At 41.0% G+C, this 19,681-nt stretch overlaps 1 long non-coding RNA gene across 1 annotated transcript; it reads right to left on the bottom strand.

The window, feature by feature from the left end:
* Nucleotides 1–1,092: 1,092 nt before the first annotated feature.
* On the bottom strand, nucleotides 1,093–5,636 carry LOC120563480. Its single transcript, XR_005639965.1, has 5 exons — nucleotides 5,517–5,636; nucleotides 4,830–4,903; nucleotides 4,217–4,427; nucleotides 3,576–3,777; nucleotides 1,093–1,311 (listed from the first exon to the last, which is right to left on the bottom strand). It is a non-coding gene; the product is annotated as an uncharacterized LOC120563480 (long non-coding RNA).
* Nucleotides 5,637–19,681: the final 14,045 nt, after the last annotated feature.

Raw genomic sequence — 19,681 nt, 5'->3', positions numbered from 1 at the left:
TCTAATATTTCCTCATTTATGTCATCAACACATCCATGATTCATGGAAATGTTGTGTAAAACACAAGCCACAAAGAATGCTGCGACTTTTTGAGGACTGTACTGTAAAGTGCCTCCTGACCTATCCAAACACCTGAAGCGCATTTTCAGTAATATTTTTCTTTGTAATTATGTATGGTTTTCAAAAATGGGAACTGCTGTAGATGAGAGAAGTGTATGCGCGTTGTGCACACACTACATTATGGCCAAGCATGCGCCCCTACCAGGTTTTTCCTGGTCAGTGGCGGAATTGTTTTCTGAAACTGCAAAATAGGACTACGTAACGTTTGCGCCTGAACACGCCTCCTCTTTTCGCTGAACCGCCCCCGGGAGCGCAAATACAATCCCTAATTTACCGACGTGCGTCTGTGGAGGGAAAAGTCCGCTGTGCGTCGGGTGCAAAATAGGAATGATACATGCGTCGGTGTACAAAGGCAATTGCGCTGAGTGCAAGATAGGGCCCATGATGTTCATCAGTTTAATAAATTATTTTGCAAGTCAATTTACCCTGCAGAGATCTGAAGAGCAGTTAACCGTAGTCCTCATAAATCGATCGGAGTTTAAAATTCCAACACAAAGAAAGCGTAAGGTAACTGACATCCGGCCGAAAAGGACATATGGCGGAATTTCCAGTGTCAATGAAGCAATCCCGGGAGTGGAAGTTCGTGGATTTAGACTCGCCGGTAATCTAGTTGTCGTTCAAAAAGGGAAACCGGTTACAAACATTGCTATGATACCCACAACAAACAGTGAATCAGCAGCAGCAGAACCGAACAGAGCCTCTGCTTCACTCCCTGCCAGGAAAACAGCAGACACCAGGAGATGGCTAACCAGACTGTCCATCCTGGATTGTCATCAATTTATATTCTTGGGGTTTCAGATTCAGATTTGTTGGATACAGGTGCAGCAAAATCATGTTAGGGTCAGGTGGAATGTTCACAGACAAGATGAACATAGTTTTATTGAATCACCTCTATTGAATGTTTTAATTTGGTCACACTCCCAGACAAAGTGCATGCATTTTTCTCATTGCATTAAAAACAAAGGTCAGGTATATTACTGTTGTATTTATTCAATTTAACAGGAGTTGCTGTAAGGAGCGAAGTTAGAGTTTGCTGTTTTTTTCTGAGATGCGTCACAAGTTTTCTTCCAATTATATTCTGAAATGTCCTCCTTCAAGTCCGCCCTCCATGTCTCAAGTCCAACCATCGATGTCTCTCGGTGTTATAACTTCCTCTAAGGATGAGAGCGCAGGAATCCCAATTGATTGGTCCTGCACAGAAAAAACAAAGCGTGGCTTTTATGGACCTACGTACATAGCCTACATGTGTCATTAGTATGAGAAAAAAAGAGATTTTAACTGTGTCGGGCTTGGGTCGGGTTCAGTTACTGCTCTGTCGGACGCGGGCCGGGCTCAGACAGAAAAATGTGGCCCGATCCGTATGAAGGTAAATATGGTGCAAAACGTGAGAGCTTGTAAATGTGATGTGAGCACTTGTAGAATATGATGTGAGAACTTGTACAACTAAAATTGAACTCGTAGATGGGATGTGAGCACTTGTAGAATATGATGTGAGAACTTGTACAACTAAAATTGAACTCGTAGATGGGATGTGAGCACTTGTAGAATATGATGTGAGAACTTGCAGAACAAAAATCTGTACTTGTATATTAACATTTCGCTTGTATAAAATATTCACACACACGAGCTGAATTTGAAGTCACATAAAGGAAAAAAACACGAGAGTTGTAGAAAAAAATCTGTACAGCAATTTTTTTTTTTTCACTTGAGTCATTTTTCCAGTACAACCACAACTCGGTGATCACAGCTTCTCGAATCGGTCTCTACAACCTCACAAGTGTGCTCTATCGCATCACAAAGTGACGAATCTGTGCGCCTTGGTTTTTGCTACTATTGTTGCGGTACATTTGGTGCAAAACAAACTTGCACTTGAAGCTGTGAAGATGTGAGAGAGCAGAGGGGAGGGGGCGGGGGCACAGATCGGGATAAGCCAATCAGAAGACGAAGCGGTCTTTTCTGTTCTTCTTCATGTCGGCGATGATCCGCAATGGCTCAACAAGAAAGGGTAAGTTGGTTCCAAAAGCTTAGTTTTGGTAGATTTGTAACGTTACTGTGATTAACGAGTAAATAAATAATGCCACAGACACCTCACATTCCTAATAACGTGTTACGTTAGTAACAAAATAAGAGTCAATGAATGCACTTTGGCAAGTAACGTTACCGTAGCTAGCTAGCTAAATGACGATGCTGTAGCGGAAATGGCCGTCATTCAATAACATTATGCTAACGTAGCTAGTTCCACAGGGATTGTGCTTTTATTTTTCTAATCTGTACAGAACAACTTGTTTTCTAACTTTTGCTAACGTCCTAAGGGGTATAACTGTTGATGATAATTGTTGATTGTGTTTAGATATGCCAAATTGAGATTATATAAGTGATTATTGGTTGGACTGTTAGCCAAGCTACAACGGCCATTTGTTGCCATAGCAACTCCAAACATCCTGGGCTGTGACCGTCTAAAAGCCAGAGGAATTAAACATGCTCTGTTTTTTGTTTCTGATTATGCTTTGTTTGTTATTGACGGTAATAAATGTTCTATTGGTTTACTTCGTAGGCTGTGAACCTGCGTATCTGGGTCACTAACAGTGATATATAACAAAAGTTGTATCCTGGGATTCATTTAAACAATTTGTTAGAAAAAGTAATAAATAAATTATTATTTCTGAGACAATTAATTGTCCAGCTAAATTTGGAATTGTTACTGGCCTATTATCACATAGTGTTAAATACATTATTGTAACACATTGTTTTTTTTTCCTCTAGGAAAGGCTGCTCGATCATTTATTGACCAGGCTCTACAACAGACTATCAAGTTCCCTCGATCGTGCCCCTCTGGACATAGATTACCTCGAGTTTATTTGTTCACAGGAGCTAGTTGTACTCAGCTCACTATCCAGCCAGCTTGAGATCCCTCAAGCTGTGTATGATGCCATTACTGAGGTGCATTGCTTAGTCTCTAGGAAAAATGAACAGGAAACAGCTGTAACAGTTTTGCTGGAAAGGGGAAATAGTGGGCGCCCTAGAGTTATATTAAGCAAGGAATATGTGTCTGGTTGGGGGTTACAGTGAATAAGAAACCGGAACTATATTCTCAGACCGGTTGCTGCAAAGCAAATCATTCCGCCCAAGTACTATATTCTTACGCCTGAGAATATAGTTCCCGGTTTGTTGGAACATGTTGGCGTTATTTTGTCACTTATTCGGAGCAGTAGGATTACTGGAACCATTCACCTGCATGTTCTGTGCTGGCCTGATGCCGCTGGAGCCGTCAGACAGCTTTACAGCACGCACGGAGATGAGAAGGGTATGTATCGACTTGTCTAACTCTGGGGGTTACGGTGAATAAGATAAATTCCCAATAAGCTGCCGTGTTCCTTTAACATTTGTGGTGTGGCCTAACAATAGCATGCAGTAGAACTTGCCACCATGTTTTTAGACTTTATATCAATCCAAACCCAGTATCATTTGTTGCAATGCAACCTTCCAGATGATCATGGAACTCTTGGTAATTGGTGTAGTAACCAGGCAAGCGCAGGATATGGAAGCAGGTGAACGATGTTGGATGGTCTGCCTGCACCACCTCCACTTGCATGTCCTGCATGGGCAGCTCCCAGCCAACCCAGAATTTTACCAGCTGCTTGAGTTTTTCCTCGGTCACTTAAATGGATAACACACCAATGGAAGAGAGGACAACAAATGTTACATCAATGATATTATAATACGGAGACTCAAGTTTGCAATTAATTGCTCAAAATTAGTTTAGACAAATAAATAGTAAAAAGGTATGTATGAATGAATTTCTAAAGCCCTTATCTTTCCATGAAGGCACAAGGAAGCCACAATCTAAAATGTATCTTTTAACACAGGCCCTTTGTAGCATGTAATCCCCCCCTCCCAATATTTCCTGTCTGTCTCAACCGTCACATGTCCAAAATAACACCCAAACAGCACACTTTTTTTGTAAAAATACTGAGAACTATTCATTCACTCTGACAACATTTATGGTATTGTATCTCCACAATGATATCTTCTTTGATTTGATAATATTTTTCATACTAAAGTGCCATGCTGTAGTAAAAAAATAAAATAAAAGTACCTCAGTGTGATCAGCATCGTCATTAAGATGTACAGTTCTCCTTCCTAAGCCCGCTTGCAGGAGCATGGTTTCGTCTTTTGGTGTCCTATCGGAGTTTTCGGGCCGCAGGCAGAACTGGAGTTCTATTACTTTCGAACATGTTGGTCTTGGAGGTTCAGGTGCCTTTCTTTTATGGCGTGCCCGGCTTCCAGCATATATTGCTGGAAAAGATCTTGAAACAAGTTGAAAAATAAGATGGGGAAGAAAAATCAACAAGGTTGACAGAATCAGCTGTTGGTCTTGAAATATTTTTAACAATGGCAGCATTTCAGTATTAGTAAGCACTTAAAAAAAAAAAAGTTATGGGGTATCTCCAGCAAAATAATAGCAATAGACGCACTTCAGTTTAGTAATTGATACTAAACTTTGGATACAGGGCGTAACACTAGACAAAACTGTATGTTTTAAGAGTTTTTCCTGTATATTTTGGCTGTAAAAAGGTTTAATGAACAATGGAGTAAAAACAGGCTAGTATTGCAATTTAAAATTAAAATACTTAATTGCCATGCATTTACATGGTCAAACACAAAATCCTGGAATTAGATTAATTTAAGCACATACCGCATTAACTTACCTTTGCATTTTCAAGTTCCGGATGCAGCTGAGAAGACCTCTCACTGAATTTTCAATTTCAGCATCATGTGCTTCCTGAGAGAAAAATAAATAACGTATGACTATAACACATGATGGCATAGACACTGGACCAAGCTCAGTAAAAAAACGGACATTGATATAACGTTACATACATTCATAACGGACGACGAATGTGACAAATCTAAGGGTGGCACTGGGATGCGAGACAACAAAATATGGTAATACAGATCGCAACGGCAACTCTGCCTCTCTATGAAGGGGACTGTTGTCACCCTATAAAAGTACTGTTGTTACGGCCTCCATTTAAAGAAACAAACAAAGGCTCAAAAGGGATTGGAGGATGCAACATATAAAAAGGATGCCAGACACAAGGTTAACAATTACCAATAAGCTTGATTAAATAATGCAAAAATATTATCAAAAGTAGCAAACAAAGGGACAACAAAAAAGGGACTGGAGACCCCAGCCAAAAAGAACAAAAGATGGGAAGACGCTGGACCAACTTCGCAATGGGCCATCACTCCCCACATCTCCCCCTAAATTACCTAAAAAGGGGTAACCTAATCCTACAACAAACAAAAGAGGGATAACTGAACTACCTTTAATATCCAGCCCAAACTAACACAATAAACAATACAAGTGTGTATGGAGGCAGGGAAACACAAACCTGCTTGTGGAGAAAAATGGTTTAAGTGTGCTGCTGGTGTGCTCTCCATGTGCCTCTGTCCCTTCACTCTGCCTTCTTATCACCTCCCCCACTCTACCTGAGCAGTGAGCACTGATTACGCTCAGGTGTTCAACAGGCAGAGGGAGGAGGGCAGAACGAGGGACAGAGAGAGAAAACAAGAAACACACACCAGAGGCACATGTAACACTGACTAGCTAGCTAATTGTTGTAAAAAAAATTAAAGAAATGTTGATTTTTCAGGTCTGTGATTTTCAAAAATGTAATAACACCCTTCTAAGCAGCTAACGTTGAGGTAATGATACCAGGAAATTAATGAGAGCCTTATGTGTCTGGAATTAGAGTGTATTCGGCTGTCGCATCCCATGTTATAATTATTAATGTCGCCTTTACCTAAATCCAAAAGCTAAAAATGGCTATTAAGTTTGTAACTTTATGAAATGTAGATATTATTGATAATTAGCTTACTTGTTAATTTTACAAGTTTAGAGTTAACCTCAGTTAGCAGACTAGATTATGTTAAATAAATAACTGTTAGTGGGGAAATCTTAACTTTAGCTGATGTTACAATGCAAGGAGAGTCCTCAGTAGCCTAGTATATGTTTGGAGTCTCATTGGAAGCCTTTGAAACAACTGCATTTGAATACTGCATTGTTACATCATTAGCGATATACAACTAGCTAGCTAGCTAACATAGAACTAACGTTAGCCAAAGTGCATTCATTGACTCTTATTTTGTTACTAACGTAACACGTTATTAGGAATGTGAGGTGTCTGTGGCATTATTTATTTACTCGTTAATCACAGTAACGTTACAAATCTACCAAAACTAAGCTTTTGGAACCAACTTACCCTTTCTTGTTGAGCCATTGCGGATCATCGCCGACATGAAGAAGAACAGAAAAGACCGCTTCGTCTTCTGATTGGCTTATCCCGATCTGTGCCCCCGCCCCCTCCCCCCTCCCCTCTGCTCTCTCACATCTTCACAGCTTCAAGTGCAAGTTTGTTTTGCACCAAATGTACCGCAACAATAGTAGCAAAAACCAAGGCGCACAGATTCGTCACTTTGTGATGCGATAGAGCACACTTGTGAGGTTGTAGAGACCGATTCGAGAAGCTGTGATCACCGAGTTGTGGTTGTACTGGAAAAATGACTCAAGTGAAAAAAAAAAAAATTGCTGTACAGATTTTTTTTCTACAACCTCTCGTGTTTTTTCCTTTATGTGACTTCAAATTCAGCTCGTGTGTGTGAATATTTTATACAAGCGAAATGTTAATATACAAGTACAGATTTTTGTTCTGCAAGTTCTCACATCATATTCTACAAGTGCTCACATCCCATCTACGAGTTCAATTTTAGTTGTACAAGTTCTCACATCATATTCTACAAGTGCTCACATCCCATCTACGAGTTCAATTTTAGTTGTACAAGTTCTCACATCATATTCTACAAGTGCTCACATCACATTTACAAGCTCTCACGTTTTGCACCATATTTACCTTCATAGATCCGCACTCTACTGACAGAGTGAAGGATGTCTTGGAGGTGAGAGTCAGTGAGTTTCTCATCTTACACTTGTTTAGATTCATCAGACTGAAAGCCTGCTCACAAACGTAGGTGCTTCCAAAAAGGGGTAGCATTATCTGAACATGTTTGCTGAGCTTGGCATACCCGTCTGCTGGAACACATCTCTAAAAGTCTAGTAAGGGAAGAGCTCTGAACTTGTTTTGGAGTTGTGGGCTGTAGAGCAGTCATCTAGCGTTCTACCAATTGGAAGGTCTGTGGTTCGATTCCTGGCCCTGCAGTCCAATGTCAAGTTGTTCTTGGGCAAGACACTAAACCCTGAATTGCCCCTGATGCTGTGCCGCTGATTAGCAGGTGGCACCTTGTATAGCAACCTTGGCCACCAGTGTATGAATTTGTGTGAGTGGTGAATCTTTCTGTACTATGTAAAAGCGCTTTGAGTAATCTAGAAAAGCGTTATATAAATACAGACTATTCACAGTGCAAATAGCTCAAAGGCTGTTGCATTGTCTCTGAAATCTTCAAAGCGCCTGTCACTCCAGCACAAAATTGTTGAGAATGTCCATGTACTTGGGTAAATTCTCCATTAATCCTACCTCTCTAAGACTGGGGAAATAGGCCAAATTTCCTGAAAATGAAGACAAGAGAAAAAAAGAATAGTAACTAATGTTAAAATATACACTAATTTAATATACATAATAATTAAAAGCTTGATTAACAAAAATACAAAAGGCCCCACGACTTGATGCATGCTAAACACAATTAATATTATCCTAAATAATTACTTCACATTATATTATTTTTTGTGATTATTTGAATGTTATAAGTAGGCATGTCACCAGCTGAGAGGTCTGCTGAGATGTCTTTCCATCACCTTACTGCGTATCCACCTCATCCAGTTGAACTGTCGGTGAGACGGAGCCTTGGAACGTATATTGTTGACAATTGAGACAACATCACATTCTTAAGCCCGAATGTGGGCGTATAATACTGGATAATACTGTATAGCTCACAATGGCTGTGTAACGTGGACCTATGTTTAAGTTACTGTATTACAGCAGCAAGGAGGCTGTTAAATGATTTGGTTATAAGTTGTACTATCAGCATGTCCTAGCTTTGCTATTCCCAGGACCCTTTTACAAAATATACAATGTATTTATTTTAAGATAGGCAATGCTTCTTTTATAGAACTGGCTTATTTTAATTCATAATTAAAAATGAATGTGTTTTTACTTTAAACTTATGAACTTAAAATTATATTAACTGTATCTATCAGATATATGTATATGTATCTATCTGAATCGTAACTCATTGAATCGCAGCAGTTTGTACTGACAGGACGTTAACACAGGGTAATGGACTCTCAAATGCACAACTCAATCACAGGTGTCAAAGTCCAACAGTATATTCTCAAACTGTCAGAAACACATTGGCAGGGATCAAAATCCAGAAGATGAAGCAGGGTCATAAAACTCACAAGCACACACACAGGAAAAGGGCTGGAAAGCTGACACAAATGGTACAAGACCAACTGGCACAGGACTGACAGAGGAGACAATTAGTGACAGGTGCTGCACCGTAGGGATAGGGCAGTAATCACACATGGCGGAAAGGCAGTAGGGGTGTGCATCTCTCCATTATAAGGCTTATAAGTCCCGACAGGGACGATTCATTTTAATATTGAAAGATTGTTTGATTCAATGTTGAATCAATTTACAAATGATCTGTCTGTTCCTGTGAAGCAAGCTCTAAGCACCCAAGGACAGTGAGTTCCCCTCCGGGAGAAGTTTCTCACCTACATGCGGTAGGAAATGTGAGGCATGGCGGATCGGCAGGAGAACCTCCACTCCACGGTGTGAGCAGGTAACTCACCCGGTTTCCTGGGTCCAAGCCTTGCAGTCCCAAGCTGCTTCTCTGCCTAAGCCATCTCTGGTGCAGCCTGCTCCTCCATCTACTACTGATTTAGGCTATATTAACGGTTCAAATGCAAATTGCAATTAATTTAATAATAGTTGAAAGCATAGCACTATATACAGTAGATTTGATTTTAATGCTTGTTTTGATTTTCCGTTGCTGCATGGATTCTCCATTGATTTGGCTTTGATAAGGAAACCAAATTTCTCCTCCACATTTTTGTATGAATCCTTACGTCTTTGCAATTCCTGTGACAAGCAGTCACATATGACATAATGCGTGTCAATAATGAAGGTGTTGCGTCCCGAACGTCACACATCTGGACCTTCTGCAGTCTCACCGAACGGTACTTTCTTTACTTGACTTCTTTGGCTATCTGCCTTGTGTCCATCAATTGCTGTGAGACTTTTGGCCTCGGTTTCATAGGCGTCAAAATCGTCCTTTGTCTTTCCTATAAACATTACAAGTGAATTGTCAGGTTAGGGATGGTGCAGATATCATTTTGCACCTGCTGCAATGTTTTGTTGGTTAAATTGATCTCGCGGATCAACGTAATGGCAGAGTTTGAGGTTAGCATCGAACGCGACAATGAGTGGCTCAATTTCGAAGGTCGCCCTTACACATTCGAGCCTGAATACACAGACGAGGAGCAACAACTAAAGCTGCTTACACACCAACCAGACAGCCGACAGTCGGCAGAAAAGGCAGTTGGACTGATCAGTCTCTCCGAGTTGGTTAAAAAAAATGCCTCGGAACACACCGAAGAGACGAGATGTAATACGTCTCCATAACAGCAGGCGGCACTAATCTGTATTGTTGCCCAAAAAATTTTACTGGCAGCTGATTGGACGAATGTGCCACGTTTTCTCCGGCTGTCATGGGGGCTTGTTCAGAACACAATCTCATATTGTATAGTTCACCAAAACATGTTTCTGAAAACATTTTAAGCGCGAAATAGGCCATGCAGTTGCTGAATCTGTCTTCATTTCAGCTCAAAAAAGGTCAGTTTAAAAGATTTTCATCAGATTTTGAGAGACTCTAGTCACGCTCATTCCGCTCCCCATTTCCGGGTTAGCACTCTACCAATCAGATGGGTAATTTGAGTCAGACTACCGCAGTGCCCGCCCCGCCGATTATATGTGTCAAATCGGCCAAAATGACGACGGCCCCTTGGATGGACGACGGCACGGAACACACTGAACAGACTGACCTCGCCAGACTGTCCAATGGCCGATTTGTTTGGCTCGAGGTCATGGTGCAAAGGACCCTAGGGTGAAATTACTCTGAACCATCCCTTTAAAAAAGGTCATCCCACACTATGGTCATAAAAGCAGTTTCAAGGTTGTCCATCACTTAATAATTGACAGGCCTCACATTGCGCAGCTCTGGGGGGTTCCGTCGTCAGCTTTTATTTCCTTTAGCGCATCTTTAATAGCTTTGCAGCCAAATCTCAGAGCCTCCGTTTTGTCAGCCTTTGGCAGACCCCTGTGTGGCAGAAAGGCTCTTCAGAGACAGAGACCTTGCCCACACTTTGTGAGGTGGCTTGTTAAAATCTCCCACCGCCATGTCGAAGCTGAGAAAAAGTTGTATAGACTTTGAATTAAGCCACAACATGACACTGCTTTCAGGCAACATTCAGCTACACATGACCACTTAACCAACTTAGTCAAGAGAATGTGCAGTGCATGACATTAAGTCAGCATGAGGATTTTTATTTCTTATTCTAGCTTGAAATTCAGAATATTTCCCTGCCATATGATGGCATTGTCATAGCCTTAACAATCCATCAAACGTACAGTACATTTGAGCGTTGTCTTCATGTGTTCTGCGCCATGAACATGTAGCGGTATGCATTTTAAAAGCCTCAACAGGCTCCCCACTCTTCTTCTGGACAGCAAATTATAAAAGTGAGCTGATCAATGGTGTCCACGATGATGGAGAAATATTTGCCATCTTTAACTTCTGTTACAATGGCACGCAGGACCTTTTCAGTCATCTAATGAATGAACTCATCGCAAACGGTGGAGGAAAGGTAATTGGGATTTCCCCTGTCCTTGTTTCCATATTTTGCTAAATGTTCTCATAAAAGTGGATCGAAGCGGCTAAATGACTCCAAACAGCCCAATAAGTTCCCGTTGTAGGGCGACTTCAGCAAGTCATCGTTGCCGAGGAAGGGCGATTCACAGGCAGAAAGAAATAGAGCCAGCCAGGCCCGGATTGGCTAATCGGGAGCACCGGGAAAATTCCCGGTGGGCCGGTCTGTTTTTTTGGCCGCGAGGGCCGTTGTTGTCATGGCACTGGGTTGAAATATGGATGCTGTCCCTAGGCTGCCTGCACTCACAGCAGCCCCACTTTTTTATTTATTATTTTATCGCAGTCCCACTCTTTTTTTATTTAATATTTTCTCGCAGAGTGCAGCCTGCAGGATAATGATGACGTGATTATCTTTTGAATCCCTGGCCCCGCCCCCGACACGGCACCTTGCAAGTTGCTCAAAATAAAAAAAAGTCTGATAAAAATGGATAACAGGAAGCACAAAGGCGGCGCTGAAAAGACCAGAATAAAAAAGAAGAAAGCTTTGGAAACTGACGCGGCCAAATGTTCTAAGCTGAGCACATTTTTCCTCAAAAAAACAAATGAAGATGACGAGGCCGGTAAGTAAGCTAACGTTAGGAGCAGTGCAAGATGCTAGCGACCTTGCAAAACAACGTTGTTGTCTGCAAATCACCGTTCATGTATCAAACTTTTTCTTGTAGCTCTTCAGCAGCAGCCACCTCTAGTCTGGTTTGCGGCTAACAGTGAAGAGCAAGGCACAGTAACGTTACCAAGCTACAGTCATGAGCCCAACACACCAGAATGGGCAGGTAGGATTGTCATTTAGAAGAACTAATAGTAATGAAGAGCCCGGCTCAATGAATAATGCCCTGAGATAATTAATGATACCTGATGATTCAGCAATACATTAATGAAACTGACTTGACTTGATTTGAAAGCTTTGTAAAAAGGGGATATTTGTGGTGAGAAATAAATGTAAATTGGCAGATAATGTAGCTTGTTTTAAGCAAAGAATCATTTAATTTTGAGGTGTTTTTTCATACTTGTTTAGTAAATGCATCTTGATGTAAGATTTTTTTTATATATATATATTTGGACTGGAAACGAGACAAAAATACTAAGTAAGAAAAGCCTATTTTTTTGCAGTGATCACATTAGTTACAATATAACAACTTTCTATGCCCAAGTGTTACTAGTGACCCATTATGTGTTCACTGTGAAGCAAAACTTAGGCTACTGTTTTTGCACTGAATTGGAAATGATATTTTTCAAAAATACAATGAATTACAAGGCTGTAGAGAACAGTGCGCCTATTGCAGACTTATGTTCTGAGGTTTTAATTACATTTTAATATAGTCAGTCGTGAACTAAAGTGGGCCGGTCTAAGGCATGAAACTCCAGGGCTGAAAATGAGTCCCAATCCGGCCCTGGAGCCAGCAGTAATATACAGTATATTAACCATTACCTTAACAGTATTTCTCCATTTAGCTTTTTCCGAAGGAAGTGTTCCTTAAGCTACGGTTATGTCTACATATTTCCTTTGTAAAGCAGAAAAAAAAACGTTTTGACAGGGCTGGTTTGATGCAAAGTACTCACACATTATATCATTGACTTTATTCCACTCTGCAGGGTTAGATGAAAAGCTTGCAAGCACTCTGTCTGGGTCCAAAAGTTGTGGCCAGCTGCTATGGTTAGGGCCAAAATCAACTGCGCCGGGTCTTCATTTCGTGAAACCCCAGCCTTCCTCTGTTGTGGAGTCCGCAGCTGAGTGTCTGGCTACGGCTGGTAATAGAGGCTGGCTTGTGGCTTTTCAAGGGCTTGAGAGAAACTTGTGTAAAGCCCCTCTCTGTCATTTTCTTTTTGATTTTTCTTTTTTTCGCTTTGCTGCCCAAAAGCTTCCCAGAAAAGTCGTAATTAACAATTTTTATTTTACACAAAAAAAAAATTTGCAACATGAACATATGTCTTCATCAACACAACCCACCCAGAAAAAAAATCATGAAAAGATGACACAGTAACCACAATAATTAAAACCATACAACAGAATAATAACTAAATAGACAAACTATAAACCAAATGAACATACACTACCGGTCAAAAGTTTTAGAACACCCCAATTTTTCCAGGTTTTTATTGAAATTCATGCAGTTCAATGTATATCTTATTGTACTCTGAAATGAAAGAATAGAACAAATGAACAATTGAAGTTAAAAAATAAATCATGGAATCAATTTATAAACCAAAATGTATTAAACATTTTTGACTCATCAAAGTAGCCCCCTTTGGCAGAAAAAAATCTAAATAAATAACAGCTGAACACACTCGTGGCATTCTTTCTACAATGGAAATCAAATATTCTTCAGAAAGTTCCTCCCAACTCTATTGCAGAAGTTCCCATAAATGTGTGGCACTGTAGGTTGCTTTGCTTTCACTTTTCTGTCCAGTTCATTCCAAACCAGCTCAATGGGGTTTAAGTCTGGTGACTGTGCTGGCCACGCCATGTTTTTAAGCTTACCATCTTGTTCTTTTTTCCTAAGGTAGTTCTGGCATAGCTTGGACTTATGTTTTGGGTCATTATCTTGCTGTAGATGATGATGAACCCCTGACCAACTAGGCGCATAACAGAGGGTACTGCATGGTGCTGCAAAATGCTGTTGTAGCCGTTTTGGTTCAGGGTGCCTTTCACTCTGTACAAATCACCGACCCTGGATCCAGCAAAACAGCCCCAGACCATCATGCTTCCTCCTCCATGTTTGACAGTTGATGTCACACACTGAGGAACCATCCTTTCGCCTACTCGACGGTATACAAAAATCCTGCGTGATGAACTGAAGATTCCAAATTTGATTCATCAGTCCATAACACCTTCTTCCAGTCTTCAGTAGTCCATTGACGATGTTTCTTGGCCCAGGCAAGCCTCTTTTTCTTATTCTGACGTCTTAGCAATGGCTTTCTTGCTGCAACTCAACCTATCAAACCTGCAGCTCGAAGTCTTCTCTTTACAGTTGAAACTGAGACTTGCTTATTACGACCGCTATTAAGCTGTGCTTGAAGCTGTTGTCCTGTGAGCCGCCTATCACGCAAGCTGTTGACTCTCAGAAACTTGTCTTCTGATTCTGTTGTGACTTTGGGTCTGCCAGACCTCTTCCTGTCAGAGTTTCCCCCAGTTTCTAAATGCCTTTTGATGGTGAAGAATACTGTACTCACTGACACCTTGACTTTCTTCGCAATTTCTCTGTAGGAAAGACTGACATTCTTAAGTGTTATGATGGTCTGTCTCTCTTCCATTGTTAATTGCCTTTTTCCCGCCATTTTTATAGCAACACTACTTTCTGCAGTACAATACTGTTCAAATAATGCTCACGAGGGTATGGTACCACAGTGTGTTCCAACAATACTTTTATACAAACAGAGGGGGTTGTAAGTAATCCAGACAAGTTGGAACACCTGTGGGAATTGGTAGCACCAACTTTCAAAGCTTGATCAACCTCCATTGCTGCAGAACAGCTTTACATTGTTAACCAATTTATTGTTCCCTGAAAAAGGCCTTTTTGTAAAATACTGAAATGTACATTATTTTTCAGTTTTGTGTAACCTTACTTTTTTTTAACCTCAGGCAGTTCACCACTTACCTTTGTACCATTTCAAGCTATTCATTGGACTTGAACTGCTAAAATTTTAACAAAAAACTAAAAAAGTTGGGGCGTTCTAAAACTTTTGACCGGTAGTGTATGTATAAATAAAAACACCATAAGCCCATCATACGTCTCTCCCCAGCACAAAGCTTCCTAGGAGCCCTCCAGAAAGCTCAACTACCTTCCCCATTTTCTAGTGTAGACATCCAATCTGGAAAAGCATTTTTATGACATCTTTTCAAACACCGCCACCCTAGCCATCTCAGAAGCTCACTCTTGAATTGACAGAAATTGTACTGCTGTTCACCTGCAAAACTCCAAGAAATGAAAAATCACATTGAGAATTATCACCCCTTCTACATGGCCACATCATCATATGCTGCTCCAGTGGTAAGGGTTCCTAAGAAGAACAATTCAAAGTCATGATTCTGTGTAGATTTCCGCAAGGTAAATGCTGCAACTCAAACTGATGCTTATACCATTCCAAATATTCAAGACATTTTGGAATCACTGGCTGGTTCATCTGTCTTCACTACCATCAACCTCAACAGTGGGTACTGGCAAGTACCAATGGATGAAAGCAGCAAGGACAAAACAGCTTTCATTTGTCCATTTGGCTTGTTTCAGTTTCAAGTGATGCCTTTTGGTTTGAAAAACACTCCTGCTACATTTCAAAGACTGATGGAGTTGGTTCTGGGAGATCTCGTGGCAAGATCTGCATGGTCTACTTGGATGACATAATCATATATTCATCTTCACAGCAGCACTACTATGATCTACAAGCTGTTTTGATCATCTGAGGGAGACAGGATTGACTATCAATATGAAAAAGTGTCAATTCTTCAGAACCTCTCTCAAGTTCCTTGGTCATGTGGTTTCGGTGGCTGGCATAAAAGTGGATGAGGAAAAGACTAAAGCCCTATTCGCACGGGACAAGTATTATCTAGGGACCTCGTGTGAATTATAAATTACCCACCCACGTCTGAGTTTCATCTGGCGCATTCGAACGGGATAAGCGAAGCCTGTGATTTTACTCGAATTTACTGACATTAAGCAACAGTAGAAACATGGGTGTGGGTAGCTCTGCTACGTGTGTTTGTGTGTGGTCAGATCTCGAGGACACACACGCACACAATCTCAACCGGGTAGTCAGTCATCGTCCGAACTGCGACCTCTCCTTTTTCTTTCTCTCACTTTTTTCTCCGGGTGGTGTCAAGCAGGGTCCGGTTAGATGGATAAAACAAAACATTTCACCAGGTTAAAATCTATTAGCTTGATTTATTTGTAACATTAACCTCTAATTATGAAGTGAGCCCCCTCGCTTGATTGTGCATTATTTTTGATAAGCTATTGCTTGGAGATGTCTTGTCGTTATCTCTAGATGTATGATACAAACAAAAAATATATTTACCGCATGCTGCTATACATGTCATCCATTGCCATCTAATAATTCTTTTTGTCTTCGCACTTGTGGTGGTTTTCATCTTTCTCTTTCTGCAAATTGTATATGATGTATAGTGACATGACCCAGCACCCAAAACACTGTCAAAACACTCCAACGCACCCTCCATTCTTTGCGAAAGATGGATAAAAAGGCGCAAAAGAAGGAAATAGGGTACCTTGAAAAAACAAAAAAGCCCAGCCAAATCCTGGACAAATCAGAGATGCCGATTCGCACGGGACTAATATTATCACAGGACCTCCGTTTTCGGCGAAATATGGTAGGTCATTTGCGGGGGAATTATTACTTTACAAATTACAGACATGACCGATTCGCACGGGATTAAGATCACAGACAACCTCCGCAATTATTACAAATGACTGGAGGTCACCAGGTAATACTTATCTCGTGCGAATAGGGCTTAAAGCTGTACAAGCATTTCCCACACCAAGGAATATCAAAGAGCTACAGAGATTCCTGGGAATGGCTGGCTGGTACCATCGCTTTGTGCCCATCTTTTCACAGATAGCAGACCCACTCAACGCTTTGAAAAAGAAAGGTTGCAAATACATGTGGACATTTACTTGCCAAGCAGCTTTTGAAACACTAAAACAGCATCTTGCCTCGCCACCAATTCTTGGCCACCCTGATTTCACCTTACCCTTCGTCGTCTACACAAGATGCTAGCAATGTTGGCCCAGCAAATGGGATTGGGAAGTGAGAAAGTCATTGCTTTTGCTGGCCGCACCTTAAATCCAGCGGAGAGGAACTATTCCACGACGGAACAGGAATGTTTAGCAGTGGCTTGGGCATTGGAGAAAAATGTGCTACTACTTGGAAGGAAGAACATTTACGGTAGTCACAGATCATTTGTTTCTGGTTTGGGTTTTCTAAACTCAAAAACCTAGGTCTGGTCTGATTCGGTGGGCACTACGGTTGCAGGGGTTCTTATTCACAGTTGAGTATCGTAAAGGGAAATACAATACGGTTCCTGACACCCTGTCTAGAGCTGCTGTTGATAATGCAGACTGACAGTTTCCCACTTGTGCCACAGTCCAACCAGCCAAAAGAGAAATGTCGGAGGATCTCCAGATCTCAGATGAAGTCATATGGAAGGCTCAGCAGGATGACGCAGAGATTCTGAAATTGTATGAGACCATACTTGACTCTGGGGAACAGTAGATTAATGCTGCCACCCGATTCACGATCTTGGAGGACAAAGTGTACAGGGTTTTACACCTTCCTCATAAAACTCTGTATAAAGTCTACATTCCCACACCTCTTCGCAAGCAGCTGCTCCATATCTTTCATGACCACCAATTTGCAGGTCACTTAGGGAGATACCAAACGTATAAAAGACAAAAAAAAAGCACTGGACTAAAAAAAAAAGTCCAGTGCTGTCAAACCTGTCAGGTTAAAAAAAACAGAGAATCTAGGACCCCCTGGTTAATTACAACAGATAGTGGTCAGTTAACCGTGGGAAATGTTAGATCTCATGGGACCCTTACCGAGGAGTTCAGCTGGCAACATCTACTTACTTGTCTTTGTAGATTACTACTCATGATGGATAGAGGTGTTTCCTCTACGTCGGGCCACGACAGTATCAGTTTCCCAAGTACTAAACAAAGAGATACTCACTCATTGGGGAGTGCCAGATTACATTCTTTCGGACCAGGGCTCCCAATTCATCTTGTCTGTATTTGGAGAAACCTGCAAAAAATGTTTTAATTTGATACAAAAGAAAAACTACACCTTCCCATTCTCAGACCAACCTCACAGAAAGAGTTAACAGAAACTTGAAGGCCATGATTGCATCATATGTGGAGGGTCAACACAAAACTTGGGATAAGTACTTACTAGAGTTCCGCTTTGCCTTCAACACAGCTGTTCATGAATCCATAGGAGTGACCCTGGCAGAACTCAATGTTAGTCGGACACTTAAAGGCCCAATGGATTCCGAGCTGAACCCAAGTTCTGTGCGCCAGATGAACCATCCTACCACAAAATGGCCCAAATATAGGATATGAAAAACCTACAGAAGGTGAAGAGCAATACATTAGAGAGCAAACTTTCGTGGAGAAGGACAGAGTCTGTTTGAAATCTCACCCTTATTCCAAAATGGAAAAGTTGTTTTCGGCCAAACTTGCACCACAGTGGAAAGGTCCTTATCGTGTGACCAGAAAAGTCGGTCCTCTGAACTTTGAGTTGGTTCTGGAAGACACTGGTAAGGAGCTTTGTGTTGTGAAGCCATGTTATCCTACTGCTGAACAGATGGATACACAGCAGCATAAACAGATCTTTGAAGAGGAAAGTGACGAGGACTTCCCTGGTGTCCCTACTCAGTAAACGGTTACGAAAAGAGTTCTGGCTTCTCTCAGGGGGGAACGAGTGTGACACCCTGGAAAATATCACCAGTTTGAACCAGACTGATGCATCAAGTTGTCCCCAGTTCGCGCCAGTTTTAAAGGGGTGATAGAATGATTATATAGGGTATTTCACACTGTTCCTTAAGGTCTCCTAATAGGGTATGTAACATTGGGTGGGCTGAAAATTGCCCGCTTGCTATTTTATGGGCCCTTAACTACCCTGTGAATATGGACCTATTTGTAACAATAGCTTTTCTTCCAAATATGGTATGCTCATGAATATTTAGATGAGCTGCGCGGTGATTGGTTGAGCAACCACCCACACATACATTGGAGGCGAGACAGTGCAATTATACATTTTTTGTCTGCTATTTCATTATTAAATTCACTGAGACTTTTTTATGCAAGAAATCAACTATATAAAGCTCAAATATGGGACATTTTAAGAAAATTGATGGCTAATTGCAAATTTGGTAAGACGTGTCGGACTTCATAAGCTCCAGACAGTCTGACGAGAAAGCAGGAGCCTGCTTGGCTCCATACCCAGGGTAAAGTCACCGTTTCTGGGTTACTGGATTACCGGGGCTCGGGGCCCCGCATAGCTGGCCGGCTGCTGGCATAACTATAGTATATTTACAGTTTGAATTTCGTCACGCCACTTATATTACAGCTACCAAAGGTCTTATAAAGCTAACAGTGTGTCCGATTTCAATTTAATGCATTTTTGTGAATATGAGGGGTTTCGTTAGCTGCTAGTGTCCCTTCAATCTTATGGGTAAAGCTTGCTGCAAGTTAGCTACACTTTCGGCATAACTAGAGCATATTTACAGTTTGAATTTCATTACACCACTTATATTACAGCTACCCCAAGGTCTTATAAAGCTAACAGTTGTGTCTGATTTCAATGTAATGCATTTTTGTGAATATGAGTTGTTTTGTTAGCTGCTAGTGTCCCTTCAAATCTTATGGGTAAAGCTTGCTGCTAGTTAGCTACACTTTCAGCATAACTACAGTATATTTAGGGCCCGAGCACGAAAGTGCTAGGCCCCAACGGTGCCTTGCACTGAAAGTGCGAAGGAACCTATTGTTTTTGTATTATTATTATTATTAAATTATTAATTATTAAATTATTAATTATTAAATTATTATTTTTCAGAGTCCTTTGTCACATTTTTGAGGGGGTTAGAATGCAGGAAAACTCACAGAAATTT

Source organism: Perca fluviatilis, chromosome 8, assembly GCF_010015445.1.
Source record: "Perca fluviatilis chromosome 8, GENO_Pfluv_1.0, whole genome shotgun sequence".
Classification (NCBI taxonomy): Eukaryota; Metazoa; Chordata; class Actinopteri; order Perciformes; family Percidae; genus Perca; species Perca fluviatilis.
The sequence above is the reverse complement of the archived record's forward strand: the minus strand, read 5'-3'. Positions and strand labels throughout refer to the sequence as shown.